The sequence below is a fragment of the Emys orbicularis genome, chromosome 5 (assembly GCF_028017835.1).
Source record: "Emys orbicularis isolate rEmyOrb1 chromosome 5, rEmyOrb1.hap1, whole genome shotgun sequence".
NCBI lineage: Eukaryota > Metazoa > Chordata > Testudines > Emydidae > Emys > Emys orbicularis.
In genome coordinates, this window is record NC_088687.1 from 105,221,925 (window position 1) to 105,234,796 (window position 12,872).

The following is a 12,872-nucleotide window of genomic DNA, read 5'->3' on the forward strand; positions in this document are numbered from 1 at the left end:
CCAACACTGTGGCATTTAATTTCAGAAAGGGGAACTATGCAAAAATGAGGAGGTTAGTTCAACAGAAATTAAAAGGTACAGTGACTAGAGTGAAATCCCTGCAAGCTACATTGACACTTTTCAAAGACACCATAAGAGAGGCCTAACTTAAATGTATACCTCAAATAAAAAACACAGTAAAAGAACTAAAAAAGATCCACTGTGGCTTAACAACCATGTAAAAGAAGCAGTGAGAAGTGGAAGTCAAATCCTAGTGAGGTAAATAGAAAGGAGTATAAACACTGCCAAATTAAGTGTAAAAATGTAATAAGAAATGCCTAAAAGGAGTTTGAAGAACGGCTAGCCAAAAACTCAAAAGGTAATAACAAAATGTTTTTTTAAGTACATCAGAAGCAGGAAGCCTGCTAACCAACCAGTGGGGCCCCTGGACGATCGAGATACAAAAGGAGCACTTAAAGACGATAAAGTCATTGCGGAGAAACTAAATGAATTATTTGCTTCAGTCTTCATGGCTGAGGATGTTAGGGAGGTTCCCAAACCTGAGCCATTCTTTGTAGGTGACAAATCTGAGGAATTGTCACAGATTGAAGTGTCACTAGAGGAGGTTTTGGAATTAATTGATAAACTTAACAGTAACAAGTCACCGGGACCAGATGGCATTCACCCAAGAGTTCTGAAAGAACTCAAATGTGAAATTGCAGCACTATTAACTATGGTTTGTAACCTGTCCTTTAAATCAGCTTCTGTACTCAATGACTGGAAGACAGCTAATGTACCGCCAATATTTAAAAAGGGCTCTAGAGGTGATCCCAGCAATTACAGACCAGTAAGTCTAACGTCAGTACCAGGCAAATTAGTTGAAACAATAGTAAAGAATAAAATTGTCAGACACATAGAAAAACATAAATTGTTGGGCAAAAGTCAACATGGTTTCTGTAAAGGGAAATCATGTCTTACTAATCTATTAGAGTTCTTTGAAGGGGTCAACAAACATGTTGACAACGGGGATCTAGTGGACATAGTGTACTTAGATTTCCAGAAAGCCTTTGACAAGGTCCCTCACCAAAGGCTCTTACATAAATGAAGTTGTCATGGGATAAGAGGGAAGATCCTTTCAGGGATTGAGAACTGGTTAAAAGACAGGGAACAAAGGGTAGGAATAAATGGTAAATTTTCAGAATGGAAAGGGGTAACTAGTGGTGTTCCCCAATGGTCAGTCCTAGGACCAATCCTATTCAACTTATTCATAAATGATCTGGAGAAAGGTGTAAACAGTGAGGTGGCAAAGTTTGCAGATGATACTAAACTGCTCAAGATAGTTAAGACCAAAGCAGACTGTGAAGAACTTCAAAAAGATCTCACAAAACTAAGTGATTGGGCAACAAAATGGCAAATGAAATTTAATGTGGATAAATGTAAAGTAATGGGAAAAATAACCCCAACTATACATACAATATGATGGGGGATAATTTAGCTACAACTAATCAGGAAAGAGATCTTGGAGTCATTGTGGATAGTTCTCTGAAGACATCTACACAGTGTGCAGTGGCAGTCTAAATAGCAAACAGGATGTTAGGAATCATTAAAAAAGGGACGGAGAATAAGACAGAGAATATCTTATTGCCCTTATATACATCCAGGGTACGCCCACATCTTGAATACTGCGTACATATGTGGTCTCTTCATCTCAAAAAAGATATACTGCCATTAGAAAAAGTTCAGAAAAAGGCAACTAAAATGATTAGGGGTTTGGAACGGGTCCCATTTGAGGAGAGATTAAAGAGGCTAGGACTTTTCAGTTTGGAAAAGAGGAGACTAAGGGGGGATATGATAGTGGTATATAAACCATTAGTGGTGTGGTGAAAGTGAATAAGGAAAAGTTATGTACTTGTTCCCATAATATAAGAACTAGGGGCCACCAAATGAAATTAATGGGCAGCAGGTTTAAAACAAATAAAAGGAAGTTCTTCTTCACACAGCACACAGTCAACCTGTGGAACTCCTTGCCTGAGGAGGTTGTGAAGGCTAGGAATATAACAGGGTTTAAAAGAGAACTAGATAAATTCATGGAGGTTAAGTCCATTAATGGCTATTAACCAGGATAGGTAAGGAAAGGTGTCCCTAGCCTCTGTTTGTCAGAGGGTAGAGATGGATGGCAGGAGAGAGATCACTTGATCATAACCTGTTAGGTTCACTCCCTCTGGGGCACCTGGCATTGGCCACTGTCGGTAGACAGGATACTGGGCTGGATGGACCTTTGGTCTGACCCAGTATGGCCGTTCTTATGTACTTTAAACCTCTGTTTAACACACAAAACTTGTAATAAAACAAAAAAAAAGAACAGAGTTTCCACTAGAAATGAGAGATTGATGGAAACACGCATGGTTACAATACAAAACAAAATCATAAAATGCAAAGCTGGGTCTAACGTTATTAATAGTTCCCCTTCCTATCTAATCAAATAGTTCCCCCTCTCTCTCCCCTCCACCCCAGTTCAGTCTATTGCAGAACTGGCTGGCTTCATCAGAACCAGAATCCAATTTGTCATGAGAATACCACTTCCCCTCAAGATGTCTCTTTGGGATACAGAGTGCCTTTTCCCCTCTGTGTTATACTGAAAGTCTTTTGTCTTTATTCATAGGCTGGGTGACTTCTTTTTGATTTTCTGTTTCTACCTCCAAGCGGTTTTGATGGTTTTCTATTGAAAGTCATGGGATGGAGCAAGGCTAAATCTTGAGCCTTGCATTACATCACCAGTTAACCAGGGCAGGGTGACAACTCCCTTCTGCAGAAATGGGCCTTCGAGGCATATTTATCTGTCGTGAAGAACTTCTACTCCAAGTCCAAAAAGAATACTTTCTGTATAGTTACATTATACCTTAAATATTACCCATGCATACATCTCAAAATGATTGAGTCTTAATGAGTCATGAGCTTTCTGTAACTACCTGACATGCTACATTTAATGGATAAATAGCCTGCAAGACATGTGTTTGGTGTAGTGAGTTTGTCAAGTCTGAGGTGAGAGTTGTTTTCAAAAAACAGTGGGCCCTTTTCTAAGGAATCTCTGTGTCACAACACCACAAAATGACATTAGCCTCTTTGTAGAAATGTAGGCCTGGACAGGTCCTCAAGAAATCATCAAGTATAGCCCCCTGTGCTGATGGGGGACCAAGTGAACATAGATGAGACCTCCTCCTGCAGCTCTCTTACCACCAACAGACACCTCTTACACCAGATTGTTCCCCCATCTGGCTTTTGTCAGAGGGACATGCAGGCCATGTGCTAGAAAGAAGGCCCGGCAAGTCAAGACCATGACCTAAGTTGAAGCCTCCAGGGTCAGGATGCCTATCTAGCAAGGGCCCTCACAGGTGCAGACAGAGAAAGAGCTAGCAAAAGTCAAATCAAACTGATCCTAAACTTCTTTTTGATGAGTGGGGGGAGTAGAGGGGAGATTTGTTTAGATGATTGTTTAAAAACGTGTCCACTGGCTTCCTGAGGCAAAAACACCATGACAATATAAACATAGGTACAAATACTGAGCTTGGCTTCTTGTGCTACACAAATGCACAGTCTTACTATAGAACTAATAGGTACAAAACTAATAAGGAAGAACAGATGTAAACAGGGTTTTCATAATAGTCCTTATGAGGAGGAAAGACGAGGGGAGGGGGGAGTAATACTCCAGTATTTTAAATGAAAGCTTTCTTAACTTACAAATTTCAATTTTGCTAACTTTATCTTGGTACCGCGTAAACATATTACATCAAAAACTAGATAAATGGATATGTGATAACAAGAGAATGCATCATCTTACTGAATAAATTTAGAACATCTGCCTGGTAATATTTACTACAAACTGAACTCAACAAATGTGCTATGAATGGCAATGTTACATTATTTGTCATTTTCAGAAGTTCTTTGATATCATTTGTAGACCTCTGATTTTTTCCCCCAAATTGAATAAAGGCTGTTACTAGCAACAATTGATGAAGTTCACATGTATCAAAATTGTTCCTATACAGTTTAAACACTCTTCAGTTTATCAGATCCCCTTTCCCCAAAAGCAATATTGAACTAAGTTGCAGAATATGCTGTACATTTTATTAGGCAACCCATACCAGTGTGATATAGAATATATAGTAAATCTATGATACATCATTTTATAAATTTTTGTAGCTTTAGATGAACAGAGATCATTATAATCACATTTGCTCTTTCTTTAGTACATTCCCGTGTAATTTTGAGAGAAGCTGTTATTGAATTCTCATAACCAGAGAGCCCCAGGAGATTAAGATATTAGGAATAAGAACATTGAAATTTGCTGACATATTAAAGTAAGGTACATGCAAACATATATCTTATCTAGAGGGAAATATTACATCATAATCTAGGCAGACAGGTCAAAATGAAGAAATTTGTACTGTTGCTGCTTAGGCTGTATGGGCAGTGTTATCGGTAATGTTGTTGTTGTTGTTGTTTGGGTAAATTGGGTGCGTTGTTTGCATGGGGGAAATTGAAGACTTCAGTCCATTAATCTGGCTTCTTTGAGAATAATGTAACAATTTTAAAAAAGAAAATCCAAAAATGTTAAGTCATGCCAATGCACAGTTGTTTACTACAGTAGCATTGAGTCAGACAGGAAGGATGATCACTTTGCATTTCTACTTTTAAGAACTTACACTTCCAGCTTTCACATTCAGGTCCCTAATTGCAAGGGTGATATATTTGCTTGGTATTTTAATTAGTGTCTTTTCAAGTTGCTCATAGAATTAAACAATTGAATCATCAGTTCCTGTTGTATGAACATAAACCTGTATGATAGACATATTGTCTGGCTTTGTTTGAAAACTAATTGTAATGATTCTTTCACTGATTGGGTTATCTCCAAGCATATATTTTAATGTCTTTTTGATCAGATAAACGTGACCCCATTTTCTCTCACTTTCTCAGATCCTGAATAGTACACTACATATTCATCCATTGTCATGAAATGACTCCCACCAGTCCATCACAGTTCTCAGATTCCTTATATATCTCTTATATCTTTCCAATTTTTTGGTCATGATGTTGAGATTCCTGTCATACATACTCCTCATATTCTGATGATTCATTTATGAAGATTCAGGTCACACTTTTTTTTCCTGGGTGCAATCCTTTCCTGCTTTCTAAAGGATTTGGTATGGCACCACTATAACAGCAACCTGTACTCTTAATGGCTGGAAACTCCTCCCAGTATAATTTTGTCATGCTTTCTGGAGTGGGGGTTTCACCCTCTTGTGATACACATGGATTCATGCTTTGCCTTTATTTCCATGATAGTTCTCATAGGAGAAAGTACAGAGGATGGTTTCCCATTGTGTTCCCTCTGGTTTGTGACTGACAAATCCATGATTTAACTCTTCCTCCTTTCTGCAATAATTTCTCTACTGGGGTCCTAATAACATGCCCAGGTGCTCTGTCACCTGAAGCCATTGGCACTTCCTGAGGTTTGCCTCAGTATTAATTGAATACTGCTCTGCACTTGGCATTGGCCATTCACAGATGATACCATCTACTGACTTTAATGCAGCCAGATCTGACCTTTCAACATATTGTACCATCCACTAAAACAGTCTGCAGTATTTCCTCCATTTGTAGTTTTCTCTACCCTCTTATATACTACGGTATTTCCCTACCTCTCCCTCTTGGCACCTGTAATTACATCACTCCCTCTGTCTCTCATTTCTTTTCTATTCTATCTCTCACTCCTTTCCTCCCTATCACGTGTATATTTCTTTGCATTCTCTGTCACTGTTGTTAAGAAGTCTTGATTATAATCATACAAGCATCAGAAAGCTCCCTCACATCTTGAATACAATGTATTTGTGTTTTGAAGCTGTTATGATAGAACAAATGCTCACTACGCAGAACATATTGTTTCATTATCCAGATACATTGCCCTAGTAATTAATTGAAACCTCCAGTGAGCCTTTGGCCTTTGCAGTAATAATGTTTTTATGGATCATTAAATGCATTCTCTAAGCCATTTCTCTCATAACCAAAACTTTGTTCAAAAATAATTATAACCAAAATCCTGGTATTTTCCAACATTGACTCAGTCTATTGTGTCAGGGCAAGACCATGCAAGGGCTCATTAGGCTGCTTTTCATACATTTTAACCAATAAAAGCACCATTTCACTGTAATTGTTTGATGTTACTATTTGAATAAATTTCTACTGCTTATACTTTTTTTAGACTTTAATCATCCAAAGCATGATTAATTGGTCAGAGGATTATTTGACCTGTACTTAGAACCCAGAGAATGAAGGATTTTATTTGGTCATTTTTTGAGGAAAATCATATTTAACCTGTTGCATAGTGGACACTCTATTCTGTATCTGAACTCTATCTACAGCAGTGGTGATAACTGAGGCTTTTATACTTTAGATTTCTTATTGTATACACTGTAAACAGAAACTAAAGAGTATCTTGGCAAGGTTCTAAACATAAACATATTCTAATATCAGTTTTACAGCTCTATGCATCCCCATCTCCTCAAAAGAAACATAACATGATAATGTACCATCTGTTGCATTTTATATTCATTTTTGTCCCATCTCTTTAGTTATACTGTTGATCTGTAGGAAGCCATTGGTGGGATATAGCTACCCTTTGTGGAAATATGCCCTTCTGTTTTATTTCTCACACAATAGGGTGCTTAAATTACAATGGGGAAGTCTGAGGGGCAACACTGGTTCTAGGGGGTGGGCAGTGGGTCATGTTGTTGCACCTCTCAGGATGGAGTTACAGTTAGAGGATCTGCACTCAGAGAGTTTGCCTAGAGACACCAAGATTTGGACAGTGCCTGGGCTCTGTTCACACTCTGGAGGCTTAAAACACATGGGATCTAGCAGCTTGATTGCCTCTGGGTGTCCAAGAAAGGCCACTCAACTGGATCTGAGACATACGTCTCCATGTTCTCCAAAGAAGCAAAATGATATCTGTATTTATTGCATTTTATATTTAATTATTATCTATCCCATTCCTTAACCTATATTGTTCCCTAGTAGGCAGCCATTGGTGGGATGCAGCCACCCTTCTAGAAAGGACAAAAATCTGAGACATTTTTTTCCAAATGAGATAATCTGAAACAGTCCCTCTTTTTCTCTCCTTTCCTTACCCAGCTGGTGTATGAACAGTAACTTTTCAACATCTGGCCAGACTCTGCTTCAACAGACTTAATCTTTGCCCTAAGAATTGAATAATTCTCTCTGAAGAGCATCAGATTCGGTATGTTCATTCCCTTAGATATTGAATTTACCTATAAGACCATTTATAATGAAAGTACATATTTTTTTTCCCTTTTGCCCAGTAGTGAACATAATTACCTAGCAACAAGATTATTCCTTTTGGGGGCTTCATTGTCATGCAAGGTGATTAAGAGGCTAGGGGCATAATTTATAAATAATCACCATTGTACCAATTTCTGCCCAGAACTATTAGTGTTCCCCACTTTTTTAAACTTCCTTCATTTAATTACAGATAAGCAAAGTTAGCATGCACTAGTAGTAGAAAAGATAAACATAACTATAAACATTATCACAATATACAGGAAAAGCAGCTTTAAATCAGTAAAAATGAAGTGAATAAATAACCCCTTGAATTTATATATTATGCTTAATGCTTGCTAGATTATTTCAATAATGTTTACATTTGGTTAATTTTGTATAATCAAACAAATGTAATTGGATTAATTTTAATATATAAAATGACATGATTGCATTTTTCATGGAGTTGCTGGGTACCAAATGCTAACTGCATTTTCCTGTTGCTGGACAGGAGGTATGAATTCTGATTGCCAGTGACTGCATAATTATAAATTATCGTGACAGATCTTTCTGATAATCACAGAACCTTAGGTCTGTTTCTTCCAATATATACCAGAATGAAGAAGGTCTGACTCCAGTTGTCCATGTCTATAAAGCATTACTCAAAGTTTTGCCTTTCTGAACACATCCTCCTAAACAAGCAAAGTAGTATAATGCTAATATCCATTTGAAAATGTTAATGTAACACTTCTAATCAGCTCTCAAGCCACTTTTCAGAAGTAATTATCATTATCCCCATTTTACAGATGAGGAAACTGAGGCAGCAGCCCACTGTCAGACAATAATACAACCACTGTCTTCTGAATCCCAGTCCAGTGTGCTATCTACTAGGCATCACAGTCTTCCTATATGCTATGTAAAATATAAGCTATATGAAATATATAATGGGCAACTTTAAATATAGAATGGTGCCACTGGCTCCACATATAATAAAATCTTCCTCTTATGGGAAAAATGAATATCTGGTGTATCCTCAGCAGACAGAGACACTGGAGAGATGTGGCCTGAGGAACTGCAATCAGAAAACTTTACAGTACAGAAATGCCATTCTTTCATATTAATATGAATGTATATAGAAACATCATAATTGCCATAGTGCATCAGAGACACTAGTCCGTCTACTCAGGTATCCTTCCACCATTGCCAGCAGCACCTTCAGAAGAAGGTGAAAGAACGCCCACAGTATGCTGCAGCAGTCTGGTATCTGTTATATATCATTTTTCTTCAACACTTATCCTGTGTTTAGCCTGCAGATGCATAGTGTGACCGTTACGAGAGATTGTACATACTCATCCAAGCACTATTTGCATTGTTGATATCGTGCATATTTATTTCCCAGGGCTCTGTGGTGTCCTCCTATTATCCAGAAGAGACAGCATATATTAAGAATGGCTTCCAAGTGTTTGGGGCCCTGAGAAGATACAAGAACAATGACAATTAGTGAGAAGAGGGCACAGCAGTTGCTGGGTATTATAGCTTTATGCGACAGCTGATATCTGAAATCCCACTGCCTGAACACATAGCTAGAGCCCAGGCCACTGGCATGCTCACAGCAGGGACTGATTTTTCAAAACTCCCAACAGCACCCACTCATCTTTTGAAAATTCCTGTAGTTTTCCAGAATGTTCAGAGCTGAGGGAACTCGGTCTCTATTGCATGCCCAGATCTTCCCTTTAAAAACCACACTTGCACCACAGGACACAAAGCATGAAGGACACTTGTATAGTCACCTCCTCCATCCAGCATAGACACTGGGACTGCCAAAGTGTTTTATCACAAACATATTTCTATGATTTTCTATTATGTGATTTATTTTCTATGAATTTTGAATATTTGCATGTTCTGAATTTGATATGTTTAAAAAGGTTAACTTATTATCCAGTATTTATATTGGTGGAGAGGGGATTATAAACTAATCCAAATATTTAGAATTTGAATGGTTTAGTGATTCTCGAACTAAGTACCATCATATCCCTGAAAATAAACACAACAAAAATGATTTTATTTTCCTTGAGACATTGAGAGCTAGGCTTCTCCCAGCTATACTCCTTAACTGTAGATAGTTGCTATTGTCCATAATTCCCAGTTGGTATCAGAATTTAAAGGTAGATTTAATGGGCTGCTGCATTTAATGTTTCATAATCACTAGCTTTCTGTATTTTACCACGTACAAAGCACCCTCACAGAAACACTTATCAGTTACATTTTGTTGACTTGTTGGATTATAGAACAATATGCTTTTGTCCCTCTATTTTTGATGAGTCAGCAGAGCTGCTAATCTTGGGAATTGAAGGGAACAGTAACTTAGACTGTTGGGCTCCCCATATATACATATTTTTTTACACTAGTTTATATGCAAGATTCTAAACAATGACAGTTTTCTTCCGTAACCTGTCTCAGAAAAAGACAATTGCATTGTTATAATGTATGACACATGCACTTGTCTTGCCTCTCTATTATATTTAGATTGTGGGGTTGATGTATCTTTCAAGCTCTCTTTTTCCCACTGCTAAACTCATTCATTCAAGACTCTCTTGTATTTTATAATAGTATTACTGGTTGCCATTTGTATGCCTTGGTATTTGAAGTAGTTCATCCATTTCACTGTTCGATTTCAAACTGATTATTTCTTGCTAGCTAACTGTCATTTTGGTCATCATATGCTTTTTTCCTCTCTGCTCATCTGAAATCTAAATCTTGAACTGGTTTCTTGGATTTGATTATCTGGTCTTAAAATTCAAATCAATGGGTTAATATGGTCTAGAAAGCAGAGTTTAGCACATGGCAGTTCTGTTTAAACCCTCATCTCAGATGTACTCATAAAACATGGTTGACTAGATGAGGTGAAAATAAGTGTCTGAAGAGAAGCAATTGGTGAGTGAACCGTTAACTTTCGCTGTGCTTTCTGTATCCTGGCTTAAGTCAAGGATAATTGTTGTTAGCTTTCTGAGGTACTGTAATGCTTCAAGATGTGGAATAATCCTTTTTGACACACACTATCAAATGTCTTTTTTTTTTTAAATCAATAAAATGTTATGTAGTTCCTTGTCTTTATGTTCAGGAAATTTCATTGTTAGTTGTCATACCACAAATATCTGCTTGATTGTTCCGCTCTTGGCATGAAACCCCACTTGTTGTTCTGCCAGTTGACTCTTGATGTTTGGCTTGAGTCCACATCATTTCCCTCATAGGAATAATCTGGCTGGCATGGCTGAGATACATAATATATTTGTGCATTTTTTATATATAATATTTTGGGAAGGAAGTGAATACAAGATTCACAGTCCCATGTTTGAGCTATGTAGTCATGTCATCCTTGGTACCCTGCCTTTAGATTTATTGCATTCCCGCTGTGGATTTATTTCTGGGATCTTCTAGTTATAAGTCAAGATTTCATTTTAAAATTGTTTTGAAAGGCACACTATAGTTCCTTTAATTCCATAATAATAATAATAATAATAATAATAAAACAAACTTAATCCCTCTGTGTATTTTACACTAGTGTAACTGAGGGCAGATTTTCACCTGCTATTTTGTTAAAATTAAAATATTTCCAATCATATTCCCACTATTATTTTTCCTGATTTTTTTTATAATAAACATCTGACTAATTAATTCCCCTGTCCAGCCATAGCTTTAAAGCCAGTATTACTTAAAATGTTAAATAATTAAACAAATTATATATAAATGCTTTAATAGAACAGAGCTAAGCTTTTAAAGTTGATACACATTAGGTGACCATGCCAGGAAACAGCTACTTAGCTATGATGCATCATTGCAACAATGCATATATTCAAAATATATGTTGAAACAGAAAAATGCCTTTGCGCTTTTCCCTTCTGTTTATTTCTCCAACACATCCTCATCACAGATGGCCACTGCAGCTCACTCAAACCGAACCTCACCTCAGCTTCTACACCCAATTTACCATGTATATAGTCTCTCCCTTTCTCTCAGAATCCTCTCATCAGTCTTACTGTGACTCACCCCTAGATGAGGGGAGATAAGCAAACTGGCTAAAGTTTTCTTCCTCTTCTACAGGCTCACTTTTACTTCAAGAGCATGGCATTTCCTGGAAGAGCATATGCACATACATAACTATAACGAAGTGATATCAACGAGGGGTTACAATAGAAATTATGCTAGGTTGTCTCGGCTTATGCCTTCAGTTAAAAAGGACTTTTACGATTATCTGTTATAGTGCTATATGGTGACTGTCAATAACATCCCACCTTGAATTAGATGATGTATGCTCTGGTATCAAGATAACTATATCCGCTTGTCATTACCTGACATTCACTCATTAGTATTACTACTAGTATTTTATGCTAGCATGATAAAGAACACATCTGGGTTCTGAGTTCTGGAGGTGTGTTCCTGGTTTAACACTTCTCAACAGAGGCCCCCGGGTACAAAGAACATTTGCCCCCCCACACACACACTCCCTGCCACAGGGCCCCAACTGCTACTCCTACCCTTCCCCCCCCCCCATGACCCCACCTCCGTGCCTGTCAGAATCCAGGTGGCGGTAAGAGCTGCCCAGGGAGCCTGGGCTGCTGTGGGGAGTCCTGGACCCTCCACCTGCCCTGGGCAGCATGCCCAGGTGGAGCAGGGACACAGGCACTCTGACACCTCACCCTGGGCAGGTGGAGGGTCTGGGGCTCCCCACAGCTGCTTGGGCTACCTGGGTGACTTTTACTACAGCCTAGGGTGACCATACATTCCCTTTCGGCTGGGACAGTCCTCTTTTTAAACTGTCACAGACATCCCAACTTTTATTGCCAAAAATGGGCATTTGTCCCATTTTCTCTTGCCAACTGATCATCAGCTGGCAAGAGCAAATGGGATAAATGCCCAGTTTTGCAAAAAAAAAAAAAAAGAAAAGAAGGGGGGGACTGGGAGGTGAGTAGTGGCGTTCAGGGGAGCAAGCGGCGGGGCAGGAGGAGTAGTTTGGGCCAGGTCAGTGCAGGGGAGAGGCTTGGTGGAAGGGCTCGGGCCTGGCCCCCCTGTGTGGACCATAATCAAGGGAGACCCATGCAAGAGTGTAGAGGTGTGCACTGCCAGTGTAGAGTCAGAAACTGCTCCCAACTGGCAGGAGAGTGCTGCATGTAGGGGCACCTAGATTTCTCCACGCTTCCTCCCAGCGGAGGAACATGAGTGGTGACAGACAGATACTGCTTGTCCCCAACGTTCCTCCATGCTCCCTTAGGGGTCTGTGAGGAGGAGAGCGAGGAGCAACACTAAGTGCTCTGTGCATCTGGGTCACTTTCCCCACCTGTGCTGTGAGGGGAGCATCAGGAGCTGCTGCTCTCTTCTCTCCCCTTACGCAGTGGGGAAAGTGACATGGATTCAGGGAACCCTGATGACACTCCATGCTTCCCTCCTCTTGCCCCCCCCCAGCCCTCTATGGGTTGACGAGGAGGAACAGCATTTGAGGGGGGAGCGAACAGCAATGCTAGATGCTCCATGCATCAAGGTGATTTTCCCCATGTGAGTGCAGG